Genomic DNA, 15,370 nt, shown 5'->3' on the forward strand with positions numbered 1-15,370 from the left:
CTGATGGGTTTGACAACCAAACTTAATGAGATTAGGGAATCCGAGTTTAATTGAAAGTGAAATAAAACAATAGGGAAGAAAATTGCAAACTTAACGATGATAACGATAAAATAGTGAAAAGACATGTATGCCCATGACTTAACGATAAAATTTAACGGGGTTAGTGATTTGGATGTAATTGGCAAGAACTGAGAAACGTGGAGGGTCTATATGCAAAAAATAAACTTTTTGGATTAAATTCGCATTATTTGCCAAACCATAAAGACTAAAATGACACTTTACTCTAGAAAGTTTAATGCTTTGCTTGTTTTGTGGTTTTTACTGTGGTCTACACAGCCTGTAAATATACGAATAAAAAGGTGATGTGCTATCTTAGCCACCCACCCCACCCCACCCCATCCCACTTTTACCATATTTGAAACTCAATCATTTCAAATGGTTTAACTTTTCATGCCTTTTATTCAAGATGGTCGTTAATGGTGGCTCACCCTATACCTTTTTACTCCCTTTTACCATTTTTGGTTTTATTTCTTTTGTGTTCTTCCATTTATTTTACAATTTTCTGTCTAATTTCATTACATAAAATACAGTTTACACTGTCCTTTATTCCAATGAGTGCACCTTTATGCATTGATTTGATTGAGGAACGGTTGGCTATTGCAACCGGTTCGTAAATATAGACACCAAATGCATGGCCCTTTCACTTTTTTCTTCCATATTTTACTAGACGAGTGTCCGTGCTATGCTACTGGTGTTTGAACACAGACGGCATTGATAATCACGTGACGATTATGGGTGTTCATCGTTTGGTTTAAAACCATTTAAACCAGTCATTGGTTAAGTTTCACGGCTGATTTTTTTCTTTAATTTTCTATTTCAAATTTGAGTAGTTCAGTAATGATTTTCGCCAACAAAAAAACGTTACTAACGGTTTGACTCACAAGTTTAACTTAAAAGACGTCAAAACCGGGCAATGAACATCCATACGTAACATGTTCTATTTTTTTAATTGAAAAAACCACAATAATATCATACTCAAACTAAAGAGAATAAAATGTTCATTTTTACAATTTAACTTTTTTATAATATATATATATATTAAAGTATGAAAAAGTTATCGCGTTTTAAAATCATGAGAGAAATTGGTTTAATATTAAAATTAAAAAACTAATATATTATTAAAAATAGCAGGGCAAATTAATAAGTATTTTTGTCATTTAATAAAAATTAACTAAAGTTGTAAAAAGTTTCAAATATATTTAATAAATTGGAAATGCACCTAAGATTTTATGCTTTAAAATCATGGGCTTGTTATTTTGTATTTAAGTTAAAAGTTGGTATATTTGAATTAGTTGTAAAGAAGTGATTACATCATAATCATAAGACAAGCAAACAACAAGTTACGCCGCTACTTTTTTTTAAATTACAAAACCTAATCTTTTAAAATAAAAGTAAAACGTCTTGATATGTCTTTACCTGTAGATAAACTTGTTTATGTCACTGATTAACTCTTGAAATACGAACTTTAAAAAGAAAATAAAGTGGTCACTGTATTTGTGTTAACTCAATCGTATTCGTTTAGGTAAAAAAGGACATTTATATTTATTTTCAAGTCGTTTATACAATATTCTCATATCCTTGTTTGCTTTTAGAGTAGAGATGTTGGAGCAAGTTTGCCATATATTTAGTCGTTAGGTAGTCCATTAGGTATGTGTAGGTTTACGTGGGTCTAGAAGGAAAGTGACACGTATTAAATTAGTTTATCTTTTAGTGTGTTAAAACTTAAAAGCAACAAATAGAAAAGGACTCCTAAGTAACACTTGTTGACTACATAAAAAAAAGTAGTCATTTTGGTATGTAGAAAAATGGGTTGAAATGTGGTGAGAATTAACCTACTCGATTATCTCCTATATGTAAAAATGGCTTAAATAAACTACTATATAAGACATAAATATCTATTCTTTAGATAACTAGCTAGATAAAGACATTATTACTCCTTTGTTAAGTTTAGCTTGTAGTATGACATTCTTTGTGTGGTTTCATTCGTATTAGTTTTCAGAGTCGGTCGAAAAAATTCAAGGCCCTATATGAGCATATAAAAAAAGGCTCTTAGGTCCTAACGGATTATATAAACTAATGTGTTTTCAACAACGATTAATGTTATCACACTAAATTATTTGAGGCTGTAACGCGCTATATTAGTGCCTTAGGAAAACACGTGCCCATGCCAGGAGACCGACTCGTCTTTGCCTGGGACTGACCCTACTAGTTTTGAAATTTGTTTGTTTGATATTTTTGCTCTATTAGTTTCATAATGTGTTCTTTATATTATTTGAACTCGATGCTAGTTTATTCATGCATGCAAATAGTGGTTAGTAATTCATTGCAATTATTTTGCATGTTTCCTATTAGATGTTATAAAATGTACATGCTCATCAATTGTTATATATAAAGGGTAGAGACAATGTATGCTAATGCCTTAACGTACGAGAGGTACGCGAGACGCTCAAAGGCAAAAAACAAAGGCAAAAACCTAAAACACTCAGAAAACACTCACAAAAACTTCAACGCTCAGTCAAAAACCTTAAACGCTCAGCCAAAAACCTAAAACGCTCATAAAACGCTCACAAAAACGGTCTTCGTGAAAAAAGTAAAAAATTGATCGATTAACGATCCAAAACTGTTTTTTTCGGTTAACCAATGATAAATTGGATATGTATTGATGATTCCGAGATGTTGGGATTTGATTTCATGGATCGATTCGTGAAAAATGGGATTCGTGTACATTAATGTACGTTAAGGATTAGTGTATTGGATCTTTTCACTATATATATATTGTGACATCCCGCATCGGTTGGGAAGAAGAACTAAGCATTCTTCATAAGGAGGTGGATACCTTCCCCATCATAACGCGTTTTGGGCGCTTAATGGTAGTGGATGAGAGGAGAATTCCCACAGTTAAGCGTGCTCAGGTGGGAGAAATATGAGGATGGGTGACCACCTAGTCAAACAAAAGCAAATCCGTGAGACGATGGTGGTACGTCCCGGCCAAAGCGGACAATATTATGGTGCGGTGATAGCTGGGCTATTACAGACTATATATATAATGAAAAGATCCGATACATTAATCCTTAACGTACATTAACGTACGGGAATCCCGTTTTTCACGAATCAATCCATGAAATCACATCCCAACATCTTAGAATCGTGAATACATATCCAATCAATCATTTGTTCACCGAAAAAAAAACAGTTTTGGATGGTTAATCGATCAATTTTTCACTTTTTTTCGCGAAGACCGTTTTTTGAGCGTTTGTTGAGCGTTTAAGTCTTGTGAGCGTTTTAGGTTTTTGCTTTTAAGCGTCTCGCGTACCTACCGTACATTAAGGTATTAACGTACAGTAACTGCACCATATATATATATATATATATATATATATATATATATATATATAGCAATATCATGGTACATTGTTTTTGAATATGACACTTTGAGCTTGTCATTTCTTTTGACTCGACTCCGATACACAATCTATAAGTACCTCTACCTTACAAACGTCCTATTGACACTAGTAGTGTGACATCATACATGGCACTATGATCAGTCTACAATGTGTGATGACAAACACTTGGGTTATTTAATATTTGTCATAGGGCATGTGGTATGGTTTGATATGATTTGATGAATATTTGTGAATATATTGACGTCCATCACACATTTTATGAGGCTAAGGGTAATGGGGTTTGGTTAAGCCCAAGTGATCCAATTAAAACCCGACACGTAGGTGTTGACGTGGCACATGATTAAGCCCCTCAACCAAGCCCCGCAGGGTGTAGTGGTTCAGGTGATCCGGGGATTGATTGGATTTCTTTTAACACAAAAATACAAAATAAAAACCTATCTCTTCCTCCTCCCTCTCCAAACCAACACCACCGTCCACCCCTTCTTTCTCCCTCTCCAAACCACCACCACCATCCACCCCTATCTCTTCCTCCTCTCTCTCAAACTAAAATTCCGGCCAGAAACCACCACCTACCTTCACAACCCAAAAACCACCACCATACCTTCTCACAAGTTCCGGCCAGTCGATCGGAACCGACGGCCACCAAACACGGCACCGCACAGCCACCTGGATCTCTCTCTCTCTCTCTCCAAACAACAGCTTTCTATCTCTCTCTCCAACGGCTCTTTTTATCCAACCACCCCCCGTGGTTCGGCTCGCCCCTCCCTTCGCGCCCCGCTCGCATGAGGGGTGGTAATGGTGTGCGCGAGCCACGTTTGCAGCCACCTGGATCACCCCCTCCTCCGCGCCCCATTACCCACAGTCTGATATGATTGGGACCGTTTGTCATATATAAATATTTGAGATTTGATATATGTGATTATTTACGAGTTCAACGGTATTCTCATATCATTTTATTTTCAAAAATAACATTTAAAACTTTAAAAACAACAACTTCTATTACATCATAAGTAAAATTTCAAGACACAAATCGATTCCACTATAAAAAACAAAAGTTAATAATCAACATGTAAGGGCATATAGTGATCAAATGGCAATCAATAGATTAAAGGTTGGTAGATGGACATGAGACCAGTTGGTAACGACGTAACGTATGATAGGGAAGTAAGCAACTTGAAACTCACCCAACCTGTTGTGCAAATATAGAAAATGGGGGCTCACTTCCACACAATTTCTAACTATATGTTTGGCTATAAAAAGCTTCGTTTGAGTCACATATGGACATCAAGTATCGACAATCAATCAATCAATCACTCACTCACTCACTCACTCACTCAATCACATAAACTTTTACTTATTTACAATTTACAAGCACTATCTATTTCGTTACATTTCTTGACCGGGTATAAGTGAAAGCAAATTATTTTGTGTCAGGGTCAATTGTACTTCTGTCATTTATTTGTCAACTTCTCTTTAAACTAATTATTCAATACATCACTGGTCACATATATATCATCTTATATAGGTTGGTTTTCTTTAACACTTCCAAAATTTTAAAACTTTAAAAACTACTGACAACCAATCATTTCAAAAAAAATATTTTATATGTTAACATTATTTGAGAGTAGTTTTATCATACTTTTTATATAAATTTGTGATTACATGTATGAATCACAAGTTTACAAATATGTAAATAAACAAATTATTTATATTAACAATCCGATATAATTATCATATATTAGTCAAATTACGAATATTTTGGTTAGTGTTCAAATATTTTTATATTTTTAAGGAATCTCTAATGCAATCCGTGATAACAAAGGTTACTAATTAAATCTCATCATTCAGTTATGGTAAATATGAGTATAGATATGTACATCATCATCAATATCATCATCAGTATATCTCATCAATAGCAAAGTTATGGTAGGATTTGAGAAGGGTAAGATGTAGACAACCTTAACTCTACCCATTAGAAATAGAGAGACTACTTCCAGTGAGACCCCCGACTTTGCATCAAGCCTTGGACATAAGGCACGTAACACTCAACCATTAGGACACCGCCGGTTGATGTATGTAGGGGTGTGCAACTTAACCGTCATAACCATTAACCGAACCAATTTTAACCGATAACTGTCATAACCGATGGGTCGGTTTAATAAATTTTTAAAAACCGCAAAATACGGGTCGTTATGGTTAAAGATAATTCCAAAACCACCATAACCGAACCGACCCATTTATTTAACTAACAATATGTTTGGGATTAACTTTCACTAACATATTGTTGGATTATATCATTTTGATGATATTGGTTCTACGCTTGTTATAAAATTAAGTTAAATTTTATTGTTGAATTATATAATGTCATTCTCTTTGTTTAATAAATTGGTATTTATATTACGGATTATATATAGATTTTGTTGTATTATGTCATACCGTTTTTTTATGTAATAATTTGTGCCAAACTTTAAGGCATAATTACATTGTTTTGGTTATGGTTAACCGACTCATAACCGACCCACTATAACCTTCAAAACCGATTAACCGAAACTGCCATAACGGGTCGGTTATGGTTACGATTATTCATTAACCAGTATGTCGGTTATGGTTATGAGTTTGACTCAAATCCGCCCCAAACTGACCCATGCACACCCCTAAATGTATGTACATATTAGCATTAAAAATGTGATGAACATGTTTGTTAACAAATAAAGTATTGAGGAAGACTTTATTATACTTGGAGACTTTAAAGACGTTTGTAAAAAATATCATTCAGTAGCATTTTTCATGAATTTATCAAAAACATATTGAGGTTTAGACGTGTTATCAATTATCAACATTTTAGCAAATAATGCCCATAGAAAAAACCAGAACCCGAATGACTTGTCTTTTTAATTGATTCAAAGTATTATATTTTATTATCTAATAATCCAAGTGATTAATGCTAAATTTAAAAAATCTGTGTAGTACACGGTATCAAACTAATAGTTAATATCATAGTAATGAAATTAATAACCTATTTCAGAAAGTTTTGCGTCACTTGAAATGCATACCAAGTGACTTTAGAGTAAAAAGTTAAGGTAATTGGATTATAATAATCATAATTATAATTCACTGACCGGTAATAATTTATAATAATAATATGACTAATACACTCTCTTCGACTAGAAGTTGTAAATTGCTTTGAAATGGAATGAATAAACGTTAAAAGGGAATCAAAGTTATTTTTCTAGTTACAATGGCATTGCTGTTGGCAATGAAAATAGAAAGTTAAAAGGGTCGCTCACATTACTAGTAGGAATTTGTTATAAGCAATTACGTAATAATTTAAACTACAGAAATCTAATATGTCAAAATTAACTGCAACTATTTATGTAGGAGTATAAAAATGTGTGTATATTAAACTCTCAACTTATATTTGTTCTTAAAGTTTGGGTCAATGGCGTGTTGGAGTCTCCAAAGTACAAAATGATTGAAGGGTGTTAGCTGGGTGATGAGGAAAAACGAAAACATAATATATCCAAAAATTAAAATATTATTTTATGTGATTTTCAATTACAATAAATTATATTAAAATTTGTAAATTCAACCCAATGTTTGTTTATATATTTCATGTTTGTTTATATATTTCATGTACTCGTTCAAACAGTACTTCAGAATACGAATTAGTATTCCTAGAAAAATGATGTATATCATTTATATATTATCTTTTCTAAAAGTCATATCATTATTATATTACATTTTGTGTTACTAAAATATACCGTACAATTTAATTATATAAAATTAACTTTAATAAATTGTTTTTGAGTTAATACGATCAAACATAATGTTTTTAAATATAAAGGTATAAATTGATTATTTCAAATGTATTTAATTTTAACAAATATTTATATCTTTAGGGACGGCAAACAAACACATTAATATATAGCACTGTCAGTGTTGCAAAATTCGACCTAGACATCGGCAGTGGCAGATTCAGGAATTTTTTCCACAGGGGTCGGAAGTTTGGACGGTCAATTGTCGATACATATATGTGTGTGTAAATTTTTTTACTTGGGACGGGTCGGGTCGAATAGGGTCACATATAACCAAATTACAATATAAATTCGTAATTAGATTACGCAAATCGTAACGAATAGAGGCGGCAGGGCCCAATCCAAAGTGCAAAAGCATACCAATTTACATATATGATTAATTATAAATAGAATTAGTGTATTATTTACTTTGTAAATAACCTATATGTAGCATCAAAATAACATAATTCTAAACATCTCTAACAATCTCGCTTTACGTGGGTTTTTACTTTTTAGGAAAGTATATCTTAAAACTTCACGTATATATGATAAAAATGTATATTACTTATAAGAAAGCATCTTTATATATTGATGAAATATGTTGTATTTACAATAATATTTAAAATGAAACAGAAAAAATTATGTATAATATAGACAATAAATAAATATACTTCACACTAAAAAAAATATACAACACAATAAAGAAAATAAAAACATATAGAAACAAAACAAAATAAAACCTAGACGTATTGCATATGCCTTTGGGTGGGTGGATTTTCTTCAGAACTGGAGATAATTTTAAGACGCTTAAGGGCTCTCTATAACTAGGTTGGGCCAGCTGACGGTGATATTTTACGATCGAATCACTCCATACAAAATACTTAAGCAATTCTGTTTGTTGGCCGTTAAAAAAAAGACACATTACATGTACCAAGCTAAAGAAAATATAGTAAAGCAAACAAAGAAAAAGGTGAATTGAAAGCCGACATAGTCAACCACCAAATTAAATGTGTCAACTTATTTAAGTGTTTATTTTAAGAGTTAAGTGCCATTTTAGTATTTGTGATTTGACCAACTACGCAACTTTAGTACCTATTCTTTATTTTGTGTAAATGGCTACCACAGTTTTAAAAAAACTTGCATTTTTAGTACTTTTTTCTAACCCCGTCTATATTTTCCGTTAAGTTAGGGATAATTTGACAACTTCGTTATTTTCTTTGTTTTTTCTTTTCTTCTAAACACTTATATCTTCTAAACACGAAATCCACAAATCATAACATCAAAATCCAAATCCTAATTCCCCAAATCCTTTCTCCGTATCATCATAGGGTTTGAATTTTTATGATATTTTGAGATTTAAGATTTAGATTTTGATGTTATGATTTGAGGATTTAGGGTTTACAAGATATAAGCGTTAAAAGAAAAGAAAAAAACAAAGAAAATAACGAAGTTATTAAATTATCATTAACTTAACGACAAAAATAGACGGGGTTCGAAAAAAAATACTAAAAATGCAAGTTTTTTAAAACTGATGTAGCCATTTGCACAAAATAAAAAATAGATACTAAAGTTGCGTAGTTGGTCAAACCACATATATTAAAAATGACACTTAACTCTTATTTTAATCTCCTCTTTATTGAGAGGTGTCACCTATCAAATCTACATGTTTAGGTAGAGTGTTTTGAAATTAATTATTATAAAGTAAACAGTGAAAAAGACCGTAGAGAAAGAGAAAATTGAGAGAAAAATTTGCAGCTCTTCTTCTTCTTCAACTTTACCTGTTCTACTACCACAATCTGGTTATTGCCGGAATTTTTTTCTCCTGCTTTTCTTTTCTTCTCCTATTTCTTAGTATTTCACAGGGGTCGGGGTTAAAATTTTATAGGGGTCGGTCGAGATTTTATCAGATATATAACACTAGATTTAAAAATTTCACAGGGGACGGCCGACACCTGCACCTAAGCCATAGGTCCGCCCATGGACATCGGTGTCTAAGCGTTAATCGGACCCCAGGTGTCTTGATATATAAGCTAATCAGAGGCTGTAGATGCTATTCCACTAAAACCTGACATAGTCAGAAAGTTTGGACATAGTCAGAAAGTTTGGTCGTAGTCGGAAAATTGGTCCAAATGGCCCGACTCGACGTCGGTCAGAATCGGTCCAAGTCGGATAAAATCGGTCCAAATCGTCAAACTCGAACAATATGTCCAAAAGTTTTTTAGTAAATCCGGCCCAACAAAATCGGCACAAATACACTTTTTGACCTAGAAAACTAGACAAAAACTTTTGAAAATTTGATTTGTTATATTAAATGTTTCAATTTAGAACTATTTTCAAGTATTATATTCACATTGATGTGCATATAACTATACATACATATGTGTGAGTGTGTTTGGAAAGCTATATATAACAAATTCTAATATGATTAAATCCTATTAATTCTAGACGGTACATAACCACTTGACTAGCGTCTAACGAATTCTGCAAGACTGCAACTATGCATTGCAATGGTGATAAATCTGTGTAACCTATAAAAAGTGTGATCAAATCCATATTTGTAAAAGAGACGATCAAATCCATAAAACGTACTTATCATCACGAGATCATTTACGTAGTAGTTAACTGTAAATTTTATTTCTTTTGACTCAATTTTGTCACCTTGATAAAACTACTTTTAAGTACTTTTTTATAATCATCTCTAAATTTTATTTGCTTTCATTCAATTCTCTAGTCAAGATTACACTAGACAAAATTGTTAAACTATTTATGTAGGTTTATGTGAAAAGATTAATTTATTTTGTTTAAATTATGAGAGTTTCATGTGAAGTGAAATATATATTAAACCACACCGATATTGATTGATCAACAGCATTTTTTATCATGCCTTGACGCAACTTACGGAGTAGGTAATTTATTTTTTAATTACGGATTTAATCATTATTTTGACATTATCAGTTGAAAAAAAAAGGTTTACAAATAATATAATTAAACCTTTAAAAAATTTTACATCTTCATAAACATTTTTTAGCTTTTCTAAAATTGTGAATTTCTAATGGCGACACAAATCTAACATTAACCTATTAACAAGTTTAAGTAAACAGGCAGTGTTCGGTCAAAATGGTAGGTTCCATGGGTTTTCGGTTAACCTGTTTAAATTTATACTTAGTTACTATATATGTTTTTTTGAATTGATAACAAATAAAGCCCAACTATACGGCCATACGGGTAATCTAATAGTTGAGCTAAAGCTTATTAAGTTTAACTAAATAAATATTTTTATAATCAAATATAAAAAATAAAGATAATTGGGCATCAAGTTTAATATAGTTTAAACGTGATTATTTGGTATACTTTTCTATATTGTTTTAATTTTAAAATTTATTGTTGTAGAGTATATATGAAAATATAAATAACGGATTAAACAAGCTCGTGAAACTTCGTTCGTGTTCAGGTTTATGATTTTTAAGTTCGTGTCGAGTTCAACCCACTAAGCCAACACGACCTGTTTGGACGTTTAACAGCTCTTCTTACACTTACCCTAATAATTTTTTTATTATTAATAATGGTATATTTGAATTGAAAAATCTAATTATACTTGTACTTTTATATTATATCCATTTGAGTATTTTTATTTCAAAATTATTAGATTGCCTTAGCTGATCGAAACACATAACTTATTAAATTATTAAAATTCGAAGTAATTTTTTGTTTGATGATGCTAAAAAGGTAACTAAAATACTTAGTAGCTAATAATAACTTATCGTGATTATATGATTTAAAATTACAGCCTAAGTTTGGAAGAAAAGTTGAAAACAATAGTCAATAATGTCATCCAAAATAAAAATAAAATAGAGGGTGAATTATATTATGGAAATATTTTTAAATTATATATTTTTAGAATTAATTTAGGGAAATGCATGTGATAAATGCATTATTGGGGCTTGTTTGAATTCAACGTTGCTATTAAGAGAATATAATCGCATGTGAAATATATGACTTTGTAATATATATAGGTTTACAGGATTTTAAAAATTTCTACGACTGATATTGCCCGATAATAATTCTTATTTATTTTATCGTTTCCGGCGGTTTTAAATTTTAAAAAATTGGCCCCAAGTGCCCCCTATTAAAAACGACTTAACGACGTTATACTTTTTTTAAGAATTCAAACTAATATTTTAGGGCTTCTGGTAGGAAGGAGAATACGAATCGATTGATGTAAAACTTAACTCGAAACGGTGATCCAAATGACTTGTTTTTTTGCTAACTGGAAGTTCAAACACACGAATTGAAGCAAAAATCAAGTCGTTTGGATCACCGTTTCGAGTTAAGTTTTACATCAATTGATCCGTATCCTCCTTTCGATCAAACGCCCTAAAAAATAGTTTGAAGTTCATAAAAAAACTATAACGTTGTTAAGTCCTTTTAACCGAGGGACCATTGGGGGCCAATTTTTTGAAATTTGAGACCGCCAATGGTGATAAAATGAATATGGATTATTATCGGCCAATACTAGTCAATATGGATTATTAAAATCCAATAAAACATATATATATATATATATATATATATATATATGGGAATGTTAACGTACAAATAAAATTAACGTGCTAAGCGTGAGAATCAAGTAGAGTAATTATATAATTACATCATAGAGTAATTATCATATAGTAATTACATAATTACTCGTAATTATAATTACTCTACTTGATTCTCACGTTTAGCCGTTAATTTCATTTGTGTTTGATCCAACCCCTATATATATAGGAGAAAATTAACGTACAAATAAAATTAACGTGCTAAACGTGAAAATCAAGTAGAGTAATTATGTAATTACATCATAGTATAATAAATAATTACATAATTACTTTACTTATAAATATATATAATTATTCTACTTGATTCTCACGTTTAACATGTTAATTAATTTGTATTCGATCCAAACCACACACACACCACCAAACTAATGATCATAATATTGACTTATTCTACAAAAGATTACAAAAATAATAAATGTAAAAAACCATAATTGGTTGTCATATGTCAAGTGAGCCAAATGAAGAATGACATAAAGGGAAAAACACATATTTTATCTAATAACATATAAGACACATATTTTCCGCATGACACTATTTTTTTAAACTTCACCAATCACTATAAAGTGTTCTTTTTTTTCATTAAAATGAGTGTGACTTTGTTTTATAAAAAAATACGTCATTGTGTCTCTCAATTTATCATTGTATCTTTATGCTTATCATTTTGGTTTTGTATTTTTGTAAGTGATGAAATCTGAAAGTTGTAATAGTGAAATAACACCGTTGTGCGACCATAATACGTAAATATAATAATAAAATAACAACTTTATCTAATACATAAAATATAATGATAAATACATATTACACAATAACCTGAAACGTAAAACACAATGATGAATCCATATTACACAATGACCTGAAACGTAAAACACAATGATAAATACATAATACACAATGACCTTAACATAATACTCAATTAACGTTAGGGATGAGCTCGGTACCGCACCGGTACCCAAAATACGATCCTGAAAATCACAAGTTCTTGGTACCGGTACCTAAATATTCGGTTCGGTACCGGCATTGACTGTAAAATTCGGGAAATACCAGCAACGTACCGTACCGGTACCGTTACCGATCCCGAAACTCAAAAATTTGGTACCGACAGTACCAAATAGGTACATATTTTGGTACCGGTACCGAATTTGCTCAACCCTAATGAACGTAATACACAATGGCAAACAATAGACAAAATAATTAGCATAAAGACACAATGCCGTAATTTTTTTTAATTTTATCTTTAATACAAATACCGATTGAAAAATATGACCATAACTTATAACACAGTGTAGAAAACCAATTAAAAAACCACAATGACCAACCAGTAACACATTGTATATCAAACCCACCAATTTGTTTTTTTTATTTTTTTCTATAACAATACAATACTCATATTAAAGATATAAAAATTTTGTTTGTTATTATGGTGATTTTTTTTTTTAAAATTGTCATGTGATAAACTTCTTCGTCAAGGAATATTAGAGAGAAAGTTAGAGGGAATAAGTTTGATTTATGAGAGTCGTATTCTAGATTAGAGCACATCACCGCGTAGGGAATCATAATTTGTGAAAGCTAGCCATAGGAATCGACAACAACCTTTAGCATCATCAGACCGATCGAGAAACGTCTGGTTGTTTATAGGTAAGAAACTTATTTAAAGCTAAGTTTTTTAGATCCTTGCATGGAAACTCGAGAGATTTGAATTTCGGACCTATAAGATCAACAAAGTTGGAATCTTAATCGGCTTGAAGGCCTCAAACATCAATATTAGATTTTAAGATCTAGATCTAGGTTCCACGAAGAATAGTAAGGAGTTTTGTATGTCAGGTAGTTTCCACATAGGTTTAGTTCTCTCATGACGGACGTAGTTCTCACATGTATATATAGTTTTCGTTTGTAGATAGTTCTCGCACACCAATATAGTTTTCACATAAATTAAGATTTTCTTATGTGTCATAAAACGCACGTACAATTCTCTATATTTTTCTTAGTTTTAAGTGATTTAATAACCTTGTTTTAGTTATGATTTTATGTTTATACATTTAATTACATTTTGCTAGGTTTTTATGTGAAAGTTCGTATTTCGGAGCATAAACGGAAGGTTTTAAACAAAAGTCGAAAACAAATGTTGGAAGAAACTGAAAGAAAACAAGAAACGAAAGGTGTTCGAGAAAAAACATTAGTTCGGTGTTTTAAATGAGAAAATATAACATACGCATGGGGGATTAAAGATTGAAAAGCGATTAAAAATGGGACCTGGATGTTTTTGGTTAACACTCACGTCCAGATTCATAATGAATGTGGACAACCTGCATGTCTAGGTTCGTCATGAGTCACTAACAACCATGGAGATCCCCTAATGACATGCGAGGGACGTGATTCTTGGGAAATAACCAACCTAGTATGTTGTTCCTAGCAACATGAGATAAATCAAGAGTGCACCTTTGCGACGGGCTAAAACACTAACATTCAGTTGAAGACCCTAGAAACTGATTTTATATGTTTTAACACGTTCTATTTGAGGGGGTTCGTTTCCAGACATCCCTTTGACACTCTTGGGGCAGTTCTATGTCGGAGAAGGCATTTGGGATCAAGGATTGATAACCAGGGTCGAGAATTGCACATATATCTAGTATTCGGTTATTGATTCCTATTTCTCTTTGTGTAATCAGATTAATAATTAACATCATCTTCATGACTTTCATTATTGTTGTCTACTATTGAACATGGTTTTTCGCTAATAATCCATAACTACGTAGGTTTGATGAATATTTGTTGTGTTTTGTTTTTTTATTAGTTTTATGGACTTGTATTAACGGATTAACGTTATATAAACTATCAAATTGCAATTGATCTCATGTGTATGATTATATAGGTTTGATTTACTGTTAATCATCGTTTCGCATGTGTCTTGTTGAGTGTTTTAGAGTTATTGATCCTTGTTTAGGTCGCCTAATTTGTCTTTTTTTTTATTTTATGGTTTGCTAGACGTCAATAACCCAGAGGAACACCGATTGGTGATTTTTTAGAGCTTTATATTCAACCTATCTATGTTGCTGGTAGGTGATAGATAGTCGGGTTGTCTGTGAGGGTAGGTGTTCAGGTTTAAACGTTCTGATTGGAGGTTTCCTTAGAATTTCGTAGTTTCATTGCAATTCCGTATCTTGTCGATTGTTCTTCGGTTACCCCTTCACTATGGTGTATTGAGATAATAATATTGACAAGGTATTTGTCTTTTAAGGAATTTTTCATTTTCAGAGAGACTGATAGGTAATCCCACCAAAGAGGTGAGCATTACACGTCCCTTAGGGTTTCTTACTACTCACACCCAGAGAATGATTAGGGAGCCACTAGGTTGTCTACGGCAGTCAAAGATTCCAAAATAGGATTCTCACATAGATAGTAGTTTTCTCCATATTTGAGTATCTCTAGTTCATAGATGGTTACTTAGGTGGTGCTTGTTTTCAGAAGAAAACCCTTGCGGAAGCTCTTCTGTTTGCGCCATGCATACCACGCCACA

This window comes from Bidens hawaiensis, unplaced genomic scaffold, assembly GCF_021521415.1.
Source record: "Bidens hawaiensis isolate Kalapana, Puna unplaced genomic scaffold, B.hawaiensis_p1.1 tig00021711_1, whole genome shotgun sequence".
Lineage (NCBI taxonomy): Eukaryota > Viridiplantae > Streptophyta > Magnoliopsida > Asterales > Asteraceae > Bidens > Bidens hawaiensis.